Source organism: Trachurus japonicus, chromosome 5 (genome assembly GCF_045865225.1).
Source record: "Trachurus japonicus isolate A0001 chromosome 5, Traja_1.0".
NCBI classification, from domain to species: domain Eukaryota; kingdom Metazoa; phylum Chordata; class Actinopteri; order Carangiformes; family Carangidae; genus Trachurus; species Trachurus japonicus.
Genome location: NC_140911.1, coordinates 34,368,168 through 34,389,971, shown reverse-complemented (window position 1 = coordinate 34,389,971; position 21,804 = coordinate 34,368,168). Strand labels below are relative to the sequence as shown.

General features: G+C 40.5%; 1 protein-coding gene across 1 annotated transcript in view; it reads left to right on the top strand.

The window, feature by feature from the left end:
• The window catches only part of LOC146988046 (A-type voltage-gated potassium channel KCND3-like), a 92,664-nt gene that overhangs the window by 19,946 nt on the left and 50,914 nt on the right, over positions 1 to 21,804 (top strand). The window lies entirely within an intron of this gene.

The window sequence follows — 21,804 nt, the reverse complement described above, 5'->3', positions numbered from 1 at the left end:
ATTTATTATCCTGACAAGCCAGACTATATCATTAAAATGTCTAGTCTGGCAACGACCGGTAGACCTCGGCTCAATCCAGGGGGCGGGATGAAGGCTGTCTTTCAAACTGCCTCTGCACGCAATAGGGTAGCGCTACAACTAATCAGAGCAAAGAGCAGGATGACGTTAGCCTGACAAGCCAATTAAAAGTCGTCATCGCGTTAAGCCCGCCCAACGACTCTCTAAACAGATAGAGCGCTGTGATTGGTGAACACAATCGGTGTTCAAGACTGAAAAAGTTCCTATGGCTCATTTCTAGACCCACCTACGGAGCAAATATTTTTGCTGTCGCTAGGGTGCATCTAGATTTCTAGGCTAGGAATTTATGGGAATTAACTGAAAATTGGGGATGTCATATCCAAATGTAAATGTAAATATTTTGTTTTGTCATAAGCAGACATCCATGCAAAATAATACAATTAAAAACATGACATTTCAACAGATTTATTTAGTAGAACTTTATCAAGTTTTATTAATTCTTGTATGAACAATCAGTTATTTTACTGAACAACAAAAACATGAATGTTGAGTAAAATATTACTCCCCCCCTCCCCCACCCAATCAAAAAGTAAACTGACCCTCCACTGAAAATGTTAAATGAAAGGAGCACCCCTCCCTCCAAAAACAATATATTTTCTCCAACTATATTTACAGTAAGGTCCCTGTTAAGGACCAACCTTCAATTTTGTAAATTTAGGATTTATTCACATTTATTCACATTATTTCCCATATATTCCCATTAAAGCAGAAGTAAGCGGAATATTTGTGTTAATATAAGTCTTAAATAGTTATATCTTCCGACGGCAATCACTTACATAGAGTGTTTGGTCTGAAACACGGGTCTGTCAGTCACTCTGCTCTGCTGTAAGCCGAGGAGAAAACTTTCCTTGTATCCTACAACCTTTATCCAATGAGGAGAGAGAACGGCATGAAGGGGCGGTCCTCTCTGTGTGTGCAGCCAAGGGATGTGCGTGAATGTGGTGACGTAGGGACGAGGACCAATAGATCCATGACGAGGGCGGGGACTGCTAACTCCATCGGCTGACAAGAAGTCAGAAAAACGACCGGATCGCTTACTTCTGCTTTAATTCCATTGGAAAGTTTTCAACTTTGAAAATTTTGCAACCCTAGCTATGATTAGTATTTAACTGATCATAGTTTTCCCACACAAAGGCCTTCAAGTGCACCGACCCTGACTTCCTTGTCTCCCATTCACTGCTCTTATGTTGCTGCAGTGCTGAAGCTGACCAATGAAACAGCAGTAATCAGGATGGTTAGTGTCAGAGGGGAGAAACCAACACAACAACACACACACCACACACACACACACACACACACACACACACACACCCACACAAGGTGAATATGTCAAGCTATGGTGTAGACTGCTTATTTCACATTATTGTAATTATTACTATAAAACAAACACCATGTTGTTAAATAGGTTACAGACATGATTTTCTTTATAGCCTTTCGATAAGTACTATGAATACTGATTTTAGTTGCCTTGGAAACATCCCATCTCCATAATATAGTATAATACAGCACAGGTACGAATGTAGTAAAAGATGTGAATTGCGAGAGAGCTCTTCAAATGTCTGTTAATGACATTGTAGAAGCTTCAGCCGAACTGTCCACAGTGCTGTGAATAATAGCTTTTTCAACACACAGAGTTTTCAGACGCTATAAAAGGTATGTTAACATGACAGTCAGACTGCCTGACCTGAATTTGTAGCTGTGCTTGTGTGTTTAAAAAATGAAAGCACAAGTCTGAGCAAAAGAGGAGTGAATGATGCTGCTTTTTCAATGCTAGCAGCACTGAAAAGTGAAAGATTGCTGCTGAATGCATTGATTGCAGAGACAGTCATAAATGGATCTACTGTATATGTGATAGTGGAGGAGTCAATAAACTGAATCTTGGCTGTGATGAAGAACAGGAATAAATTGTCCATTATTTGTTGGACTCAGTCGAGAATAGTGTTCACGTGTGGACTGTGGTACAATTACTTACTCCCACAGCCTTCAAACTGATAAGAGGAGCAATGTAGTTTTAAAAGATGTCCACAGATGTTACTGCTTATTTCCTTTCATTTGAGTGGCAGGTGTCACAGCCTTGACAGGAGTGGGGGAAACATTTTTAAGGAGTTAAACACATTTTTTAAAATGTCAGAAGTGCAGAGAGAGTGGGGATTTGTGATTTGAGTGTTTGAAGATGCAAACACATAAAAAGAGAGGAAGTGAAGAGGAACAAAAGAGAGCTGTCCACAGGAAGTCAGAGAGAGAGGGAAAGAGAGAGAGAGAGACCTGCCAGCAGCAGCTAGCGCTTTGTAGACTGGGAACACTGGGTCCTGGTGGTCCCAGCTGGCACCGGCCATCCCTGCCTCACCCATCAGGCATCTGAAACACAGGAAGGATTAGCAGGGAAGGATGGGAGTCAACACACGACACAAAAGAAACCTTCACTTTTTGTTTCTTCTCTGTTGCTTTTAGATGACGCACAAGACTGGAGGTCAATGGAGCACTAAAAACACACATAACAATTTAAAAAATCTTTTAAAATCTTTTGTTGAATTTGTATTTTTCTGAAATATTAAAGGGACATTGTGTAACTTCTCCTGTTATCTATTCACGAAAATCAACTATTACGTTCAAAAGTATGTTTTTCATCAATCAGTAATCCCCCCATCAACAAACTGAAGTGTTCCTTTCAGCTCTGAATTTGTCGTTCATATCATTCATATCTACATGGAGCGGGTAAGCTCGGTGCTGGCTGCCATGTGGTGTTGCCATGTTTTTACGTTCAGTGGCAGCGTGACGGTAGGAAACCACGGAAACTCAGCGGAGACACCGGAGCTGTCGGCTCAGGTTGAGGTGGCGTCTGTGAAAAGTCACCGCGGTAACGCAGTGAGGAGGAATGGAGCGTTACACTGATGCTGCGTTCACCTGCAGTCGGGCAGACGGCCGTCGGTAACAAACCAGATGTCATTTTAGTCACGGAAGTCGAGAGAAAGCCGGTAAAACGTGGGTCAGGTAAACAATACGATATCACCATGACAACATATTGTCATGTGTATTGTTTTGCCTCATGCTGACGGACCACTTGTTTACATACAGGCTTGTTTATGCCGTTACGTGCAGTGGCTCTTGTCTGTCTGCTGTCTGCCCAATTTCACGTGAATGCAGCGTGAAAAATACGATTAAGTTGCTTGCGATATACAACCGCAATGCTAGATGGGAGTAATTCCTACACAATGTACCTTTAAATTCTAAATAAACAAGAATATGATCTTTATTTGATTTGAAGAAACACTATCTGCACCAGCCAGAGTTTAAACAATTAGTCTGTTGATCAGTTGCAAGTCAACAGAAAATGTAATCTAATGTCATGGACTGAATCAATTGATGAATCTAAAAAACAATCAGCAGATAATGAAAATAATCAGTGGTTGAAGTCCTGACAACTAAATTTAACCAGTGCTGAAGAGTAAAATTGTAAAAACCATTAACTCTAGTTTCAGTACTGTAGCTCTGGTTAATCCGCTACCTACACGTATTTTCTCTAAAGCAATGCATTACCATTGTTTTAAAAGGCTGCCATAGAAATACTGTGTACATATGAGTGAATATAGCAATGTTTGAAGGAATATTTCCAGTTAGAAAACAGCCCATGGCCATGTTTTCACTGTCAAAGTTGTAGTTGTAGTCACAGTGTTACTCTCCATTTTTCTTTTGGTGCAACAACACAACAGCAATAATAAAGCTGTAATCAAAAATAAATATCCACAAGCAATTCACTGATTCAGTATTCCCACAGACCAAAGACCTTCATGAAAGGCTCCATTCACAATCATTATCCTCCATCAAACAGGAGTGCAGCTCCGTTCTTGGCCACGTCAACATGACACACGTCTGCTGAAGTGAATCAACAGCTCTGGATGCCAATTACGTCGACATCTCCACGACCTTTGTGTGTCCTCACAGAATAAAAGCCGTTTGGAGGGATTGTTATTCTCGCATGAAAGTGGCTACTTTCTTCACCGCCGCTGCTGTATTTTGAGTTTAGGCAATGGTGGAGCAAAGTTCACGGCCATTGTAGCTGAATAGATGGACGGCAAGTGTGCAACTTTTGTCATTTACAGGGATGCAAACAGCGCGCCGAAAAGCGAAACTCGCTTTTTTCATGACCAATTAGGTGACTTGTGTGAATCGTTCAGATCCGAAGAGTTTTTGTTTTGAGGGGGGGGGGTCTCAGCTCGGGTCAGTAAAATGTTTTTCTAACAGGCTGACAGTGACAATCACGTGAGGCGAACTCATTCATGGTCTCTGATTATACTGATAACAGCCTACCTCCAATGTAGACACGCGACATGCACGCACGTTACCCAAAGCGGCGACGCCGTTTTTTCCCCCCGTGCATGTCCGTGGAGCTGTGCGCCGCGGACATGCACGGTTCCCTACGTTGCTGTGTCAGGCAGGTGTTTCCACGGAGCTCTGCCCTGTTTCAGAGGTGAAGGAAGCCCTGAGTGGAAAGACGTCGCCTCCGCGATGTAGAATGTATTCAATTCAAAAAGTGAAACTAACACATTATATAGGCCTATATGTCCATTACACACTGAATGGGATGTTAAATCCCATGTCTTTATTTCTTCAGTTTATTTTAATAGTAATAATTATGACTAACATTCAGTGAAGACCTAAAAATCAGTATCTCCAAAATGTTAATATTGCAATGGTTTTTATTTTTTTAAAGCATTTTTAATATAGAAATGTTGGCCTTCTGAAAACTGTCCATCTATATACACTCAATACTTGGTTGGGGTTGAACTACTGGAAATGGACTTTTCTGTGATATTGTTATTTCATTCCTGAAAGTGCATCTGGAGATCCAAGAGGCTGGTTCATAGTCCAACAAAAACTTGATTTATTGATTCCTTCATTTCCAGGGGTTAAAGTTCTCCGTCGCCACAACGGATTTCCGTCAATGGGAAAAAATGAGGGGAGAAAAAAAAAGGCTACACGTGTTTTTGTTGTGGTTTACTATTGCTGCTCTCAATCAATAAAACTAACCTAACCTAGTGGTTCTCAACGGGGAGGTGCGGGGGTGGGGGGACGGCGCGAGCACAGGAGGGAAGGGTGGAGGTAATTTCTCCCGCTAATCAGATATTTTTTGCAACCCTGGCCTGCCTGCGCGTATCTATGGTATGAGCCCAGTGACGTGACTCGTCACTCGCTGGAGGCAGATACCGGTACGTAGTAGCTTTGTGTCTCCTGCCGTTGTTGACGTCGGCACGAGCGGACCTGTTGGTCCGAGTGGCCGTGGTCCAAGCGGACGTGGCGGTGCGCATTTGGTTTCGTTTTTTTTTTGTTTTTTTACCGTGCATGTCCGCGGTGCACCGCTGCACAGACAAATAGCAGAGGAAACGGGCCCTTGAATGACTGGTCCAGACCCCTAGATTTAAAATATGAGATTTGTTTTTGCTCCCCACTAGACCAGTTCTGAGTTCAGTTTAAGTTTCATACAGCCATTCTTTCCTTGTTGCCTTACAATGATCGGAACCTCAGTCAGTAGCTACTCAATTTTTTTTTAAATCTGAAACAAATGTTCCCTTCATGTTCTTCTCAGAGTACACCAGAATGCTTAATTTATGTGTTAAAATCACAATTTGCCCCCAGACCCCCATACAGGGGTTTGGTGACTCACCTTTTTCACCACTTCTGAGTTTAGTGTACATCTTCAGGTTTATGCATATGCAGAATCATTTATTGATTTTTTTTTTTTTGCTTTAATCCATGCATTTCAGACATGTTAATAAAATCAGACTTCATCACACATCATCTCAGTTTAAGTAATACAGCAACATGGCCCGAAAGGGAAAGAGGGAGAAGCATGATATGAGACAACACTTGTCCACTTGTCCACTTGTCCCGTCTTACATGAGAAAAATAGCGCCCAACACAAAAACCTTGTAATATTCCTCCACACTGCTCTTCCACTGCAATCCAAGTGTCCTGAAGGGATATAGTCCAGAGTTTACTCAAAACAACGTCATTTAGGACATTTTTACAGCCTAAACAGTCCTGTATTGAATTTACCTGGTGCGCGCTCTCGCATTCAGGCAACACACGCGGACACTTGGATTGCCGTGGGCGAGCGGTGCCGACGAATATTTCAAGGTTTTTGTGTAGTTTTATGGACCTGTTTGTGTCGGGCACGATGCACGCGTGCATAGCGTGAACGTTTTTGTGTTGGGCACTATTTTTCTCATGTAAAGTTTTCGTCGGACTACGAACCGGCCTCCCGGATCTCCAGATGCACTTTGAAGAAAATAAAAACTACTCCAGAGTATTCATCAGTATAAGTGTGAGTCACTAATGACTGAATTTCATTTTTTGGTGAACTATTCCTTTAATGCAGTTTCTGAAGCCTGAGATGTTTTTCCTCTCATTGCTGCAGTCACATAAACGGCCTCTCTCAGTCTATTATTACTATATGTGCCCACATTAAATAATTTATGCTGATGCTTATACAGTATGCCTTAGCCATTTGAAGCAACATTTGTATTACTTGTTGAACCACAGTCCTCAACAGGCAGGGACCAGCACCAAGGTTTTGATAGACTTACTTTCACCGTAGTGAACACTGTCATAGCACTTGTCATGGTTTTCCCTACAGTATGCCTTTAGACTGTGTGAGTGCCTAAGGTGAATGAATGTAAAAGAAATTATGCAGAGAGTTTTCGGCTGCCCAGGATAAAAGGAACCTGTTCAAGCGTAAATATGATGGGTTTTTTTTTCCTGGAAATTAGTTTTGAAAAAGTGTGCGTCATCTTACAATGGAGCACCAGACATTTACATGTTTATTACATCGGGTACGGGAGGGCAATCAGACGATCTTATATTGTAGACAATTTTACTTTGGCAATGATCTGCTTCTCAGATGTTGCTGCCATGAGGAAGCTGACTGAGCTGGTTAGCAACGACTGAACTTTCAGGGGAACAGCTCCTGAATAAAGAAGAGCTACATTCAAACAGCAACCTTATCTGAAGTATTGGTCATCAAATAATTTGTAAACAGATGAAAGCATTGTGAGAAGAGCAAGATGACTTGTATTGAGGTGAAGTGACAGGCACATGCACAACAGGTGATCATGAATTGTGGTATAATCTTTAGTCCAGATTGCTGACCCCTAACATGAGGTTTTCTTTTTGAGTGTAGAGAGTAACATGATAAGAATGTTGTATTGTTGGTCTTGTAGTTTAAATATCGCAAGGCTAGTAAGCCTTTTCAAGTCTGTCTATTTAGGTTTAAGTTTAGCACACATTTATATTTGATGGTGCAAAGAGGGAACACAGCTGATTGGCTTGTACATAAGTTCCCCCTGTCACTAATTACAACAAAAAAATTATATGGCTAACAAATAAACATAGAGAAAAAAAAGGAGATAAAGTGCATACATAATCAACGAATGAGCAAAAATGAGGAGATGGAGAACAAAATGATCAGTAACAAATAGAGACAATGGAAATGAGGTACAAAAAATTCATAGATTGAAATCTTAAAAAAGGACAGAGTAAGGATGTGGGATATGGAGAAAGCGAGAAATTCAAGAAAAGTTAAGATGTACTTTTAGCTGCTTTTTAAAGAGTGAATAGGAAGATATGGATCTTAGCGAAGGAGGTAGTCCATTCCAAAACATACAGTAGGATCTATACTGTAGGACATATTAAACTGGTGGTGTGATGTGCGGGTAAAGGGTGAGATTATTACTGTGTCTAGTATGGTGAGAATGTACATTATAAGTGAAGGTAAAGAAATTTTGAAAAGTGACAGGGATATCTTGGTTTCTGTAAATAAACTTGTGAATAAACAAACAAATCTAATAGTTATTCAGTTTGTGAATTGGTAGAAGAGAATACTTGAATCTTAAGAACCTCCTCTGAATAGTAGCCTACATAATTTCTTGAGATGAGTAGGATGTGTAGCTGCCCAGACCATATCACAGTAGTAGTGCGAGTGCAAGAGTTGTGAGTGTTTGCGATGTCTTCGCTGTGGAGAGATAAACCAGAAACCAGAAGCTCTGTCCAACAGCCGCAAATGACGTCCGCCGTGGATGATGAGCTCAAAAGCAGCGTCTGAACAATGCTGTCAGAGAAAAATTATTCTAAAAGAGGAATGGACTCACTTTGGTAACTCAGTGGACTAGATAGTGGCTACATCCAGTGAGAAAGTGACCTGCTTACAGATGTCCAGCTGGACAGAAATTTTGGTAAGTGGCCAAGTGCTATCAAATGACAATGGGGGATGAGAGGATTGAAGTTCAAACCCATTCACTTAGTGTACTGAAGTGAAAGGTTGCAGAAAGGCCTGGCACTTTTATCTGTGGGTCTCTTACTCTTGTCTAATGTCAATCAATCAATGACCTCAATCAGTTGTCAGCCCTTACCATGTCTGGATTTTATTAGACATACTATAAAATCAGTAGTTTCTCAGAAAGGATAGTGGTGCCCATGTCAAGTATTGAGTTCAGCTTATTAAAATCGTTTAGGTAGTTCAACAGAATAGAAAAATAAAATGACTCCTGCCTCAGAACAGACCACAGATGAAAGCAAATGCCACATCATCTTTGCAGCAGGTGCCTCAGTTTTTTAGCGGTGCACATTAGAGAAGTGTGTGTTGTGTTGATTTTTTTTCTTGCACTGTGAAACACCTTCATTCTCACGCTGGGTTGAACTTGTTTATGAAAGCTAAACCACAGATGCTGTGGAACTGTGCGAACTGAAATGCAGAACAAATAGCGCGTTTTATGTTGCATCTGTGTATTTGAACAGCGTTGTCGCACAGTACCATTCAACTGTCAAGCCTGTCAATAAGATTCAGCCGCTGTTGCAGCGGATTTCTAAAAATACCATTCCATGACAGCTGTTCACTTTCACCATCTCACGCTTTTTAGGATTTTCTTTTGCTTATTCTGGTGTCGTACCATATTTTATATTTAGTTTTAAGTGTTTTTTAAACCAACCAAAACTCAGCTTTGACAAAAAAACCAGAACAATGTTTCCCATGACAATTATTTAGCATGTAACACATGCGGAGAAAAAAAAAGAAAAAAACTGGACAATAAGTTAAGACAACCCCTTTCAAAGCTATTAAAACATAAGCGAGCGGTCGACAGGCGATAATGACAAGTTAGCAGGAGGATTAAATTGACCAAGTGAATTGCATATCATCTTTGCATTTCAAAGGCCTCCCTCTATAGACGAATTCGGAGAACGTTTTGTGTATGCCGCCATCTTGCGGCGGCGCCATTGCTGCGGTGACATGTGTCAGTCATAGTAAACTGATTCTCTATGACAGCATCATAAATAGGCTGCATTTGTGATGTTTAGTGCCCCCCAGTAACTGATTAAGGTATCTTACATGAATACCAATATTAATTTAGTAATTAATCATTTGTTTGAGCGATTAGCAGGAAAGATTAGAGTAACAGGGAGATAAGAGACTGTATCATAAACGATATAACATACCGGTACGTTATGCGTGCTGACGTTAGCAAGCCAGCAGCGGGATATTTAATCATGTGGACAGGCTACATGAATAAGATTATAAAAACAACAACAACTTTTGCTTTGTTTTAGATATTCAAGAATATTTTATTGACCAGCTGGCCTCCGATGATCAGAAAAAACGTCAATTACAGGTCTCTGATTTATGGTCAAAATTACCTGAGCTCCGGATGGGTCGGACATATTTTACACCGGCTTTTAGACGACCATGATCACATCATATTGAAGGGATCAGTGAGACATTCACAGACTGTCCACACGATGTGAAGGTAACGGTGAGAAGGGAGAGTAGCCAGGTTGTACAGGTCAGCTGTGACTGCATCGCTGGCTGCTGCTGCTGCTCCTGCTGCTCCTGCTGCTGACACGCTGTACGTAACGTTACGGTCTAAACACGGACACTCCTCCTGAAGTAAGGGGCTGTGTTTTGCTGATATTAGAGCAGTCGAGGACGGCACATGTCCTCCCAGCCTTCCTGGACATGTTCGCAGAAGAGAAAGGGAAGAGAAAAGGTCCACTTGCATTCAAATGCCCGCTTCGCGCACAGAGCCAACAGCTGCCTGACTGTGAGTTGTCACCGCAGTAATGGCGGCCGTTCGATTTCCGGTGACGTCGCCGAATCAGTCTATAATAAATAGCAGCTTGTGCTGGCAGATTGGCTCACCTATGTAGAAAAGAGTAATCATGTCATTACTGTCCAGCACATTCATTTACATATCAGAAGCCGACAATGTAATACAACAGGTGAACAGCTTGACGCATTAAAGGAGCTGTGCTGTAGGCTATGCAATATTATATGTGCAGTATGTATGTGTAACTATCTATAGCCTAAGATAAATTGCGTAAACACTTAAATAGATCTTGTTCCTAAACTATGATGCAATAGAATTATGTAAATCAACAACACAACAAGCACCAGATCATACATGACTACATCACTGTTCAAAATAGGTTTGAGCTCTGTGGGTAAAGAGTTCAACATGTTCCCCTGAGCAGCAAATGTCATCTTACCAAATGAAGATTGACCTTACAACTGTGTGTGCACAAACCACAATATTACTGAGCCAGAACTCTAAGGAGGACCTGTAAGGTCACTTTGGCCCGAGCCTGATTATTTAGCCTTTTATAGAATGAGCGAAGAAGATGAACAAGTTTAATGAAATGATATTGGGCTCTTACAAGCCACCAGCACCACTTGGCCCATCACTTTACATGCTGCGCCGTCTCTCTCCCTCGCCCCCTCCCTCTCACTAAAGGTTACAACTCAGTGCCAATAAACCAGGTGCTCTGTCTCTGTTTGACTGAGACGTGGCTTATCATAATAAAACTGCTAATGAAGATGACTGTGTGGCAATAATCATGGATAGAAGATGATTAGAATGAAATAGAAGAACAGAAATTGTTACTGGTATTGTTAACATCAGAGTGTTTAATTATAATCTTATGATATCTGATGTAAGGGTGTAAGTTGTATTAGGTTAGAAACACGCAGGACATGAAGTGCGATTTTATCAGCTGCACCAGCAGGCTGGTGTCATTTTCACCTTGTACGTGTCTGTCTCTCTTCCTCTCTTCCTCTCTCTGTGTCTGTGGACAGATGTTGCCAGAGCGATAGCCTCACAACCGTGCAAGATACAGACATGATCCTACCAGTCTGCAGTTGAGATCATAGATCATAGATAGTTCATTTGACCAAAGTGCGCTCTCATGGGTCAGAATGTCAACATGTTGAGCTGGTGAGATCCCATCGTAAGATGATCTTTGATTTCTTTAGTTCATTTATAAATAGACACATCAGAATTTTATATTATAGAATAAAAAGACTGTTTGTTTCCCAGGTGTTTTAAATCATGTGAATTAATTTGTCAGACACTTTAATCCACAGCACTAAAGCCTCAGTAAAGGGGAACTGTTGAATAAATGCAAGGACACCAGGTAAACAAATGCACCATAAGTGCATAAAGACAGTTTTACAAACATTAACACCCATTCATTAGAGTTATAGTTAGAGTTATAGTTCCACTAATTAGTTTTTATAATTATGTTATATCACCTCACTGGTGCTTATACTTCATTATGTGTAGCAATAATTATGAATAGAGTTGGTTGTTCCCATAGAGCAGACAAAAATGTAAAGGTTTTTTCTTCAGCATATTTATTACATGAACAATGTCACTTGTTCAGAGACTGTTGAGGTTTTTTTTGTTGACAGAACATTATGAAGTTCTTCTGCACATGAATGATGGTGATAATTCAGCTGTTCATCTTCAGAGGTCAAAACTGACAAAGCGTTCTCTTGCCTTTATCATAAGCTTTATTTCTGTCGTCTTGAGACGTTCTGTACCTTTTGTATCACATTGCCGCAGAGTGACTTCTCAGCCCCATCTCTGGCTCTTTATTTTTCCGCCCTTTTGAGGTAACATAATAGTCCAAGCAGATTTCGTCTGTGCTGTGCAAATGATTTAATGCTCTTTTCACCTCTAAAATAGAGCAGTAAAAACAGAGTCCACACCACTGATGGCAGAAAAACAACTAGTTTTATCCATGGAAGGACGCTATCTCTGATTTCTGAGTAAAAGCCACTTATCTTCTCCCCTAAAATTTACACTGCATCATTGTACTCTGTCTACATGTTCACATTTGTGTCAAAATGGAGAGGTTCAGCCCTGGAAACAGTATGACTACCATATTAGTCTAAGACTTTTGCTCTCGAGGCCATTAAATGTATTATTGCTCTCATTGTATTATAGTGAATTTTTGATTCCTTTGTTTGGACACCGCTGTGGTTTCTGAATTTCACTAAGTGGCCTATAATGAGGCACCAATGCCAGTTGTTACTTTGGGTTTACTGGCACTTCTTGGTGGCAAAGGGTCAGATATTAAAGAGAGTTAAAGCAGCGCCTCATTGCTGCTTGGGACATTGATTGTGTGCCAAACAAACCAATTTTGCTTGCACTTATTTTCCACATTCAAAATAGTGTTTGTCAGTTCTTTATAAAAATCCTGAGGAGATTTTATAGATTAGTTTTCTACACAGCTGTCACCTCACATCTAACAGTGATTGCCACCATTGATTTTTTGCAGCTCCAGCCTCAGGAGGGCTCATCTGTTGCTGTATCTGAACCTTTTGTTTTAATAATCTAAAACAAGAGTTAGAAGATGGAACTGAAGTTTACTGACAGGTAATAATTGTGGTTTGGCAGATGTCGCTCTGTCATATGAGACCGTCTCCAAGTAAAGTTTAATAATAATGAAAGTTGAATGTCTTGGTCATTGGTTGCTGCGATTTTTTGTTGGAGGTGTCAGTGTAGTTACATATCAAGAACAGGACCAATTTGCACCAAATTTGATGGATGCATTATGGGCCATGGAAGAACTCATTAAATTTCGGTACCAACCTGGTTAAAGCGGCAGAGCCAGGATTTTTTAGAATCACTTTTTACCACTTCCTGTGAGCTGCAGCAGAATCACAAACATACATTGTTATATCACTGTTACATCCCCATCGCTTTAAGATGTGATAAACTGTGTTCCCCCACAAAGAGCTCAGAAAATGACAATCTACAGGATACTAGTGTAACTCTTACAGATCCAGTTCAGTCTAGATTCAACCTGTAAACCATGCAAGGTGTATTGTGGCTAGAAATAAGATAGAAGACAGACAGAATACAGATTGTTAACAGGCTTTCTTTGAGAGAGCTCCACAAACCTTCTGTGGTGTAGTGGAGAATGCTGACTTTAACATGAGAACATCAGTGAATCTAGTGAAATGTGTCATTAAGTACACTGTATACCCTCTGCTGTTATCTGTACAACACAGATCTCCTTCATGCATATGCATCAAGATGATCCATGCACTTCCATGGTAGCTCACGAAGTTTGCCTCAGATGTCATGCCAACTGCACTTCCAGGCTTCTGTGCCTGTTTTGATTATCACTCACACAGAGGCAGCAGCACGCTTCTAAAACAACGGGCACAATGCTTAGTTGATCTGGCCTGAGCATGGGAAGCTTCAGCCCATTGAGGAAGGAGAAGAATTTTAGATGCAAAGATTCAAACCTTCCTCAGATAGACTATTGTTGATACTGACTATATGAACCAATATTGTGTTGAATCCTGAATCCCAATACAGAGAAGCTGACGGCTCACAGACAAGTGGCCATTTGAGGTGAGTACAGTAGTACAGTTCAGTATAGTACAGTAGTAGTCATTTGCAGGTTTTTCTCTTACATGGAAAACCCAATTTATGAAATGTAGTCTTTGCACAACCTCATCAATACAGCACACTGTTAATTTCATAGTAGAATTGGGTGATATTCATCATTACACAGTCCCACCTGTTGAGACAGTGGCTGGTGATGATTTATTTTTCTTGTTTCTGGAAATATCTCTCTCCTCCTCGCCCTCTTCTCCTCAGTGGCTTTGCTCCTTCATCCTGGAAATCCTTGACATCCTTTTTATGAGGTTACATGAGAGCTTCACTCACCTCTATATTTAGCTGACGCTATAATGACGAATCTATTCGACTGACGGAATTCAATTACACAAACAGAGCATTTTCAGGATCTCCAGAGTGATTTCTCCAGCTGTGGGGACATAAAGCTCTTACTACTGACAAATAGAGACTCTTGGTATTGAGAGTTTGCAGAGCCAACACTCTTTAGAATCTATTAAAAGGATCGTGCACAGGCCCTGCATTGGCCCCGTTCTGAAAAACATACTTTGCTGCTACCTGTAAACCACTCTCCATTGTCATATTTTGACAACGATGAAAGTGTTAATGACCAGTAGTCCTTCGTCAATAGCCAATAGAGCTTGTAGACTACAGCTGGCTCTTTTGGATTTCACATATCTCTGAGCCATTTCTTTCAGTGGGCAATGACTCCTCTAGGACACGGTGACAAGATAACCAAAGGTGTTATTTCCTTCCAAGGACATTTTGTAGAAGGTGTGGTAGATTCAGTGAAGAGACCTGCTGCAAGACGTTATTTGGGCGAAGTCAGAGTGCATTGCTTTTACAGAGAGGAATGTTCATGTCTGCTGCTGTGATAATGTATTCCTCCTGTTCCCACTGCATGCACAAACTTACTATGAGCCATGTCTCATCATGCCCTGCCATTGAATCATGAAAAGAGCACAATGAAAGTTCTGCAATTTTTTAAAAAGTCTTTGTTCTCCTCAGTTGCTATGACAAACTGTGTGGTAGCTGATGGTGTTGTGTTTGTCAGAAGTGCCATAATCATGGAGGAAAAATGTCACCGCTAACTTGATGCTTCTGTAAAAGCATTCTACAGTCATCTCTCATATATCTGTGCTAGAGCCAAGGTTAAGTCTGAATCACAATGTAGCTTGAAGTGCACACCTCTGCTGTCTGGATTATCACTGTTACTCCTCTTTTTGTGCTAGTTTTGAAAAAATGTAAGCAAAGACTGCAGTGGTATGCCTCATGGCTGACAGAGTTAAGGTTTGCAAACAGACTGAGTTCATGGACTGAAATCCAGTAAGGCACTGTTGCTTTAATCAGCCATGCAGATAAACCTCTAATAATGAGTAGTAGTTTATCTCAATGAACCAATACTGTGACTGAAGATGAGAAAGTACTTTGTAGCCCCCACACACACTCAAGTGTTTTTAGTAGTTTGGTTAAGGAGACCACATGATAACAGAAAGATGGGAAAGTTTCCCATGTTTACAATTACCATGGTTCATTGAATGATTGTAGGATTGATAGAGTTGGTGTTAAAATTACAGCAGCACAGCTCATCCATTTTATGACCTCTCTGAAACCAGACCTAGAGGCTATATTTAATTGTATGGAATATGCTAGAGACTGAAGTCAAAGTCAGCTTTATTGTTGATTTCTTTACAAGACATACAGAGGATTGATATTGTGCCCTCCGACTTCAAAGTGCAAACAACAAGACAAAACAGGAGTACGATCTCTAACATAAGTTGCTAACATTAGCATGTAAGCTTAAAGTTATCTACTGTAGTGATCTAGGACTATTACATGATAAAAAAAAAAACTAGGCTGAGGGGCGGTGTTTAGCTCAGTTGGTGGAGCGCCTGCCCCATGTGTTGAGGCTGTGGTCCTCACTGCAGGCGGCCCCGGTTCGAATCCCGCGTCGGACGGCCCTATCCTGCATGTCATTCCCCCCATCTCTGCCTCCCATTTCCTGTCACACTCTCGACTGTCCTATCGAATAAAGGCATGAAAAGCCAAAAAAATATACGTAAAAAAAAAAAAAAAAAAAAAACTAGGCTGAAATCAAGAATTGATTTAAATTTGACCTATACTTGTGCAAGGAGAAATAACATGTTACAGGAATTGCAACTAGCTGCCAGCCAGCACCGTTAAAATAAATGGTCATGGATTAAAGAAACTTGAAGCCTCTTTTTTCAGCTGGTCTGTTATCAACCACCTGTTGTTTCAAAAAGGACTGTTTCTTTGGAGTGGTAAATCTGCCATCTGAGAGCATCACCGCTCTGTGTATGTGCGGTAGCCTACTGGACTGGAGAGCAAGCAAGATTTTTTCAACCATGACATGAAGATACAGAACTTTATGAGCTGTTAAGAGAGATAAAAGTTCACAAAAAAGTGTTAGGCGTAGCTGCCCATAAGAGGTTTTGTCTCGAGTGTGCAGGACCAATTTACATTCAATTAATCAAGATAAACAGTTTTAAAATCCCAGTAACTCATTACGATCCCTAAAATACACCTCATTATTGCGAGATGTTGTCTATGGCAGACTTCGTTAGAAATATCTTGTTAGCACCAAGTCCCACTGGAGGAGCCAGGGCAGCTCAACAAAGTGAGGAGTCACCATGGAGACGAACCGACTCCAGTCTAAATTGTCTCCGGTGGCCTTTTCTCTTCTGTCATTGTCTCTTCAGACGCAGCGGCGGCACAATGCTTCATTCCCTTGAGCTGTCAACAATGTGTTCCTCCAGTGTCCTCAACACAATAGACAGGCTGCCTTGCTTGGTTCCCGTTCTGGAAAACCTTGTGTCTGTTGGAGCTTTGGCTCTGATAAAATATCATCCTTTTTTTTTTAAATCGGCAGTTACCTGGTAAATCTGAGGGCAAGTGATTCATCCAGATTTGTAAAGTCCACATATCATATGAATGTGGTCAGCCTTAGAGCTAACGATTTAAGAAGCCATTTGAGTTTTCTTGATTTTTTTTTTTTATCCTGTTTAATAACTGACAGTACATCACCAAGAGTGAGTTGCTTCCTTTTCTCTGCTCACCATCCCACCATTAATTAAGAAGGTGCTCTTTGTTCTGTGATGCTAGCCATCCATTAGACTGGGGAATATTTAGTAACCCTGATGTAAATTACTGTCAAAGGTGCAAAGTTTTGACAATGCAATTTTTCAATTTAGCAGGCTTTCTAGAGACTATAAATGTAAATGAGCCCAACCACAGCTCCTCTGAAGCACAAAATAATGTTTTGTGCTACTGAACCGGAACATTTCTTGTGAAGACACTTTTAGCGCCTTTTGTTGTTGTGGAATTGAAAGCTCTATTAATCATGCAAGCAGAGGATTGTATGTAGCAATAGCTGAATAACCTAATGTCAGTTTAGCAAAAAGATTTAATTATTGATTGAATGAATTGTGAAAAGTCTGTGTGGGAGATTTTCAAGAAAATTTTTAAACTGCTGCTTTGATTCAATCGTTGTTGAAAACAGACCCAATAACTTGATAAGTATTTCTAGCTGGTTCATGAGCCACTGCAGGGACAACACAAGTATTGAAAATGAAATACAGAGCTACCATACTGTATAGAGTAACTTAATAATGCATCACTTTTTACTTTGCTGCAATACCATAGTCTACTCCAAGGGATATTTTTTTACTGACCAAAGTTCTTTCACAATATCTCCCTCACTGTTTCCATTGGCTCTGTGTAATTTGTGCTGCACTGGTCAGTGGTCAGCATTGACAAGTTAGATGCAGCAGCTGTTACCCGTTCCCTTCTATATTTTGTTCCTCAGGACCAGGAGCAAATTATAAGTATATTCCATGGAGCACCACTGCAGCTGAATGATTACAGCAACATCCATGGTGCTATTCTGGCCAGGGACCTGCATTGTATGTCATAGCTCCCACTTGTCCCCTATTTCTTGTCTGCCTCTCTATGATGGAGTGTCCACTGAAGGTGAGAAAGACTAAATAAAATTCTGGGGAAAAGCATGAGCTAACACACATTAGATGCAACAAATTGACTGTCTAAAGAAGGGCAATATTTTTTTGAAAATAGAGTAAAAATACCACATTGTGGGGCGGTGTCTAGCTCAGTTGGTAGAGAACCCGCCCCATGTGTTGAGGCTATAGCCCTCACTGCAGGCGGCCCCTGTTTGAATATCACAGGAATAATTATTTGATCGACTTATCTTGGGTTACAAATTGCTGTGTACAATGTCAAAATTAGAAATACATTTTACAATATTTACTGCCGATGCCGTTCTGCTGTAATGATGTAAGAACAGTTTAAGTACTATCTAATTATTATCTTGTTGTCACCAAGTAGCATTTCCTCTTATAGATAACTTCAATGTGTGAGCTCTGAAAGTTGCATCACACCCACATGACATTTGGGCAACATGTATTGCAGTATATTGAAATATGTATTGCATCACATGGAGATACAGGAGATTCCTATACACATAATAAATAAGCTTTATCATACACACTGTTTTTGCTGCTAAATTGTTGCACGTATGAGCCAATTTAATGACTTTAAAATCTCTCTCTCAACTCTCCTGTCCATTAAAGGCGAAAAAGCCCCAAAAAATATACTTTAAAAAAAAATACCATCTTGTAAAAAGAAAATACTGTCAAAAGTCATCAATCTGATATTGTTGCTGGTAAGGAGTAAGGACTAGGGGGCCATCTCTCAGTTGTAGTGGTCGGCGTTTACAGGAGCACAAAATGAAAATACTCAAGCACAAATATAAAATTGCACTTTGTTACCTTCGACAATGGGTGGTTGCAGCTCCCATGCCACTTCACTTTGGACCAAATAGTTTGTTATCCGCCTTTAAACACTTGAACACTTTAAACCACCCAGACTCTTTCATTGTGTTCTACTCTACTTCACTCTAGGCCACAACTAGAGTATCTTGTGCTGAAGTGGTCAAAACAAACCTTCTAGTGTTGTTGACTAGCCCATACTGTTTCCTCTGTGTTTCCAAACATCCATAACTCACCAGAGATGAGAAGCAGGGGAACTGTATTGTGTTAATGGTTGAGAGGTTGATGATGATGACTGACGATGGCTGGGCCCTTTTTGTAAGTGAGCCACGAGATGACCACTTGAGCACAATCAATGTTGGAGGTTTTCCAGATGAGCTCATTGAGCCCACCAACTCTTAACCCTCTGCAAATCTTTGTCCATCTCTCTAACTCCCACGGCCTCCACTCCTCATTTTACAACCAAACCCAATTTACTCTCTGAAACAATGTATCATCTCTGAGAAAATATATGCAACGTGATGAGTCAGTTGAGCACCAGACTCCTGCTGATGATCTGACATCTAGCCTTTCATGAAACTATAGAGGACCAGTTCAAACAACAAATAAACCACAGTGATGCTGACTGACTCCCGGGGCTCCTATAGTCACAGCTGAAGATAAAAATGATAGGTTGCAGCTTTTGTTTCCCCAGACTGTTTTTGTATGTGGTGCAGGTACCAGGCAGCGAGCCAGCTCTCCCTTGAGCTGAGTTTCTACAGCATGTCATGAAATGTAAATGTAATTGTGCTTTAAGGAACGGGTATATACTCATCAGTGCCTGATGTCATTACATTAAAGCAGTTTTCCAGAGGAGGGAGACGAGGGCTTTAATGATAATGATTCTGTATGTCAACATCAGTGATGGATTGTCCGCCCACATCCAAACAGGTGGCATACTGCAGGCAATCACAAACCCATCAGTAAAATGTTGCGCTCTCTGATATTCTGTATGCATTTCAGGAGCAAGTTTTGGAAAGGGAAACTGAGATGAAAATAGCCCCACAAACCTTATCATAAATCGATTGAGGTGGAGTTTACAACCATACAATTTACTCCAAAGCTAAATTAGGACTGCAGTTAGGAATCAGCACTTCTGAGATGCCACTGTCATAAACGCTGAGATGTTAAAGAGCATTAGAGATTATTAAGGCAGAAATAGGAAATTCATTCTGTGTCCTTGAGGCCATTGTGTTGTGTTGCATTCAAAGACCTGCTGCATTTGATTTTAGGGTGAATATACTTTGATTAATTTAAGATGGGAATTAATTAGGTTTTTTTTCTCTCTTTTTTGAGTATAGTGTATACAGCAGTGTTTATAGCCTAGGGGTTACATTTCTCCAGAGTCATCACAGTCCACACATAGACAAGCTTAAAACCCATTCAATTTTAAATGAAAAAAAGTACAATTGGGACTTAAAACCTAATGAAATAAAACGAGAAATAAAGTGCATTCACAGCCTCAAACTAATGACAGTAAAAGCACTGTAACAGCAATTTGAACCAATTCAGTCTCATTCAGCCTTTTTTTAAACAGCAAGTTAATAGACCTGATAATAACAATAACAGGGCAAATAAAACAGTTGCTTCACTGAATAGGATGAAGATCTGGCCAGGCTGGCCTGTGATTTATGTCGCTATTTATAAAACAAATACATAAAATCATATACAAGCTCATACTTGTTTTTCCAGCTCTGGAGAGGAGAGCCCTTCTGCATCTCTGTTGACAGGTGACACTTTACACTGACACTGACGCTAAAACAGCCAGACCCAACATGGAAGGGTCCCTCACTGTTTCAAATTAAGTGTATCATTAGCGTATAGCATACAACCATCAGGACATCACTGCACACCAGTCACGAGCATCTTTATACATTAGTGGCAACATATAACGGAATTACTTGTAAACCATGAGGAGCCATATAGCCATAGCACCTGATGTTTTTTTTTCAGCATGTGGTGATGATTTCACAGCAAAAGCTGAAAATGAAGTAGACACCCGAGGGTCTTTATGTGACAGCTGGAGGTGGAAGAACCACGTGTGCTTTTACAGGTTTTCCCTCTGCACAGAAAGAAAGTCAGATACATTTCAAACCTATCGCCACATGAGAGACTTTGTTATCAGTTTGATTATTTGATTTGCAGTTTAAAGACATCTACAGCAGAGCTGAACCCTTTGAACATAAAATTCAAACTGAGTGGATTTTAGATCTGACTGTCATGTAAAATATATTATCTAGTGTATTGATCAAGTCACAAATGCCAAAAATACAATGATTGTAATCTATTAAGGTATTTGATGGAGTGATTAGCTCAGCAGTTCTGCTTTTTTCTTTCATATTTGTGATAGGACCAAAGTGCTGTTTTTGTGTAAAAGAAAAAAAAGAAGTGATTTTTATGGTTTTTAAAGTAGCAGTTTCTAATAGCTACAGTACTGCATTCCTCTCTTTAAGGTATGTAACTGTGATACACAAAGAATGTACTGCAAAATGCAGTTCAAGGCCTTTATAACATGGCCTTCTTAATAAAACTAAACTTAAATTTCAAAGACCATCTCAGGAGACATATTAAACCAGTGCAAAACTTCCATAAGACAACACAACACAAAAATCCATGGCGTGATAATAGAATGCAAAAATCAGTGGAAACTGAAAGCCTCGTTGGTATTAATTAAAGTGCTGCGGCCAAACAAGCCATCTGTTAAGATGAGTTTTACTGTGTGGTGGTAGAGTGCACATACACTATTGTAGCGTTAACGCAAGGCTTCAGTCCCCTGGGCTGCAGGCAGAGGCTGAGCCAGGTGAGTTCCTGATCACGCTGCTCAGTGGTTCTCCAGGGACCGACATGAACACTGAGTTCAATGTGGTCTGAGTTTCAATGTGCAGTCGTCCTTGACTGCTTAGACTGAGCGCCTCAACGCCTCACAAGCTCCACGTGATTTCCATAATGGTCACATCAGATGTGAAATTAGGTTTATATTTAATATGTCCACATAGTAAAGCCAGTCAAAAGCCAAACAAACATATCCGTGAAGTATTTGCACACACAAGGCCTGTTAGATAAAGCTTTTGAGTTGAAATGAAGTACAGTAGACATTATGAAAGCCTCAAACGTGCTGTGCAATCTGACTCAGAATATACAGCATGCTGCCGGCTAGTGGAAGTAGCCTGATGCTCAGCTTTTGA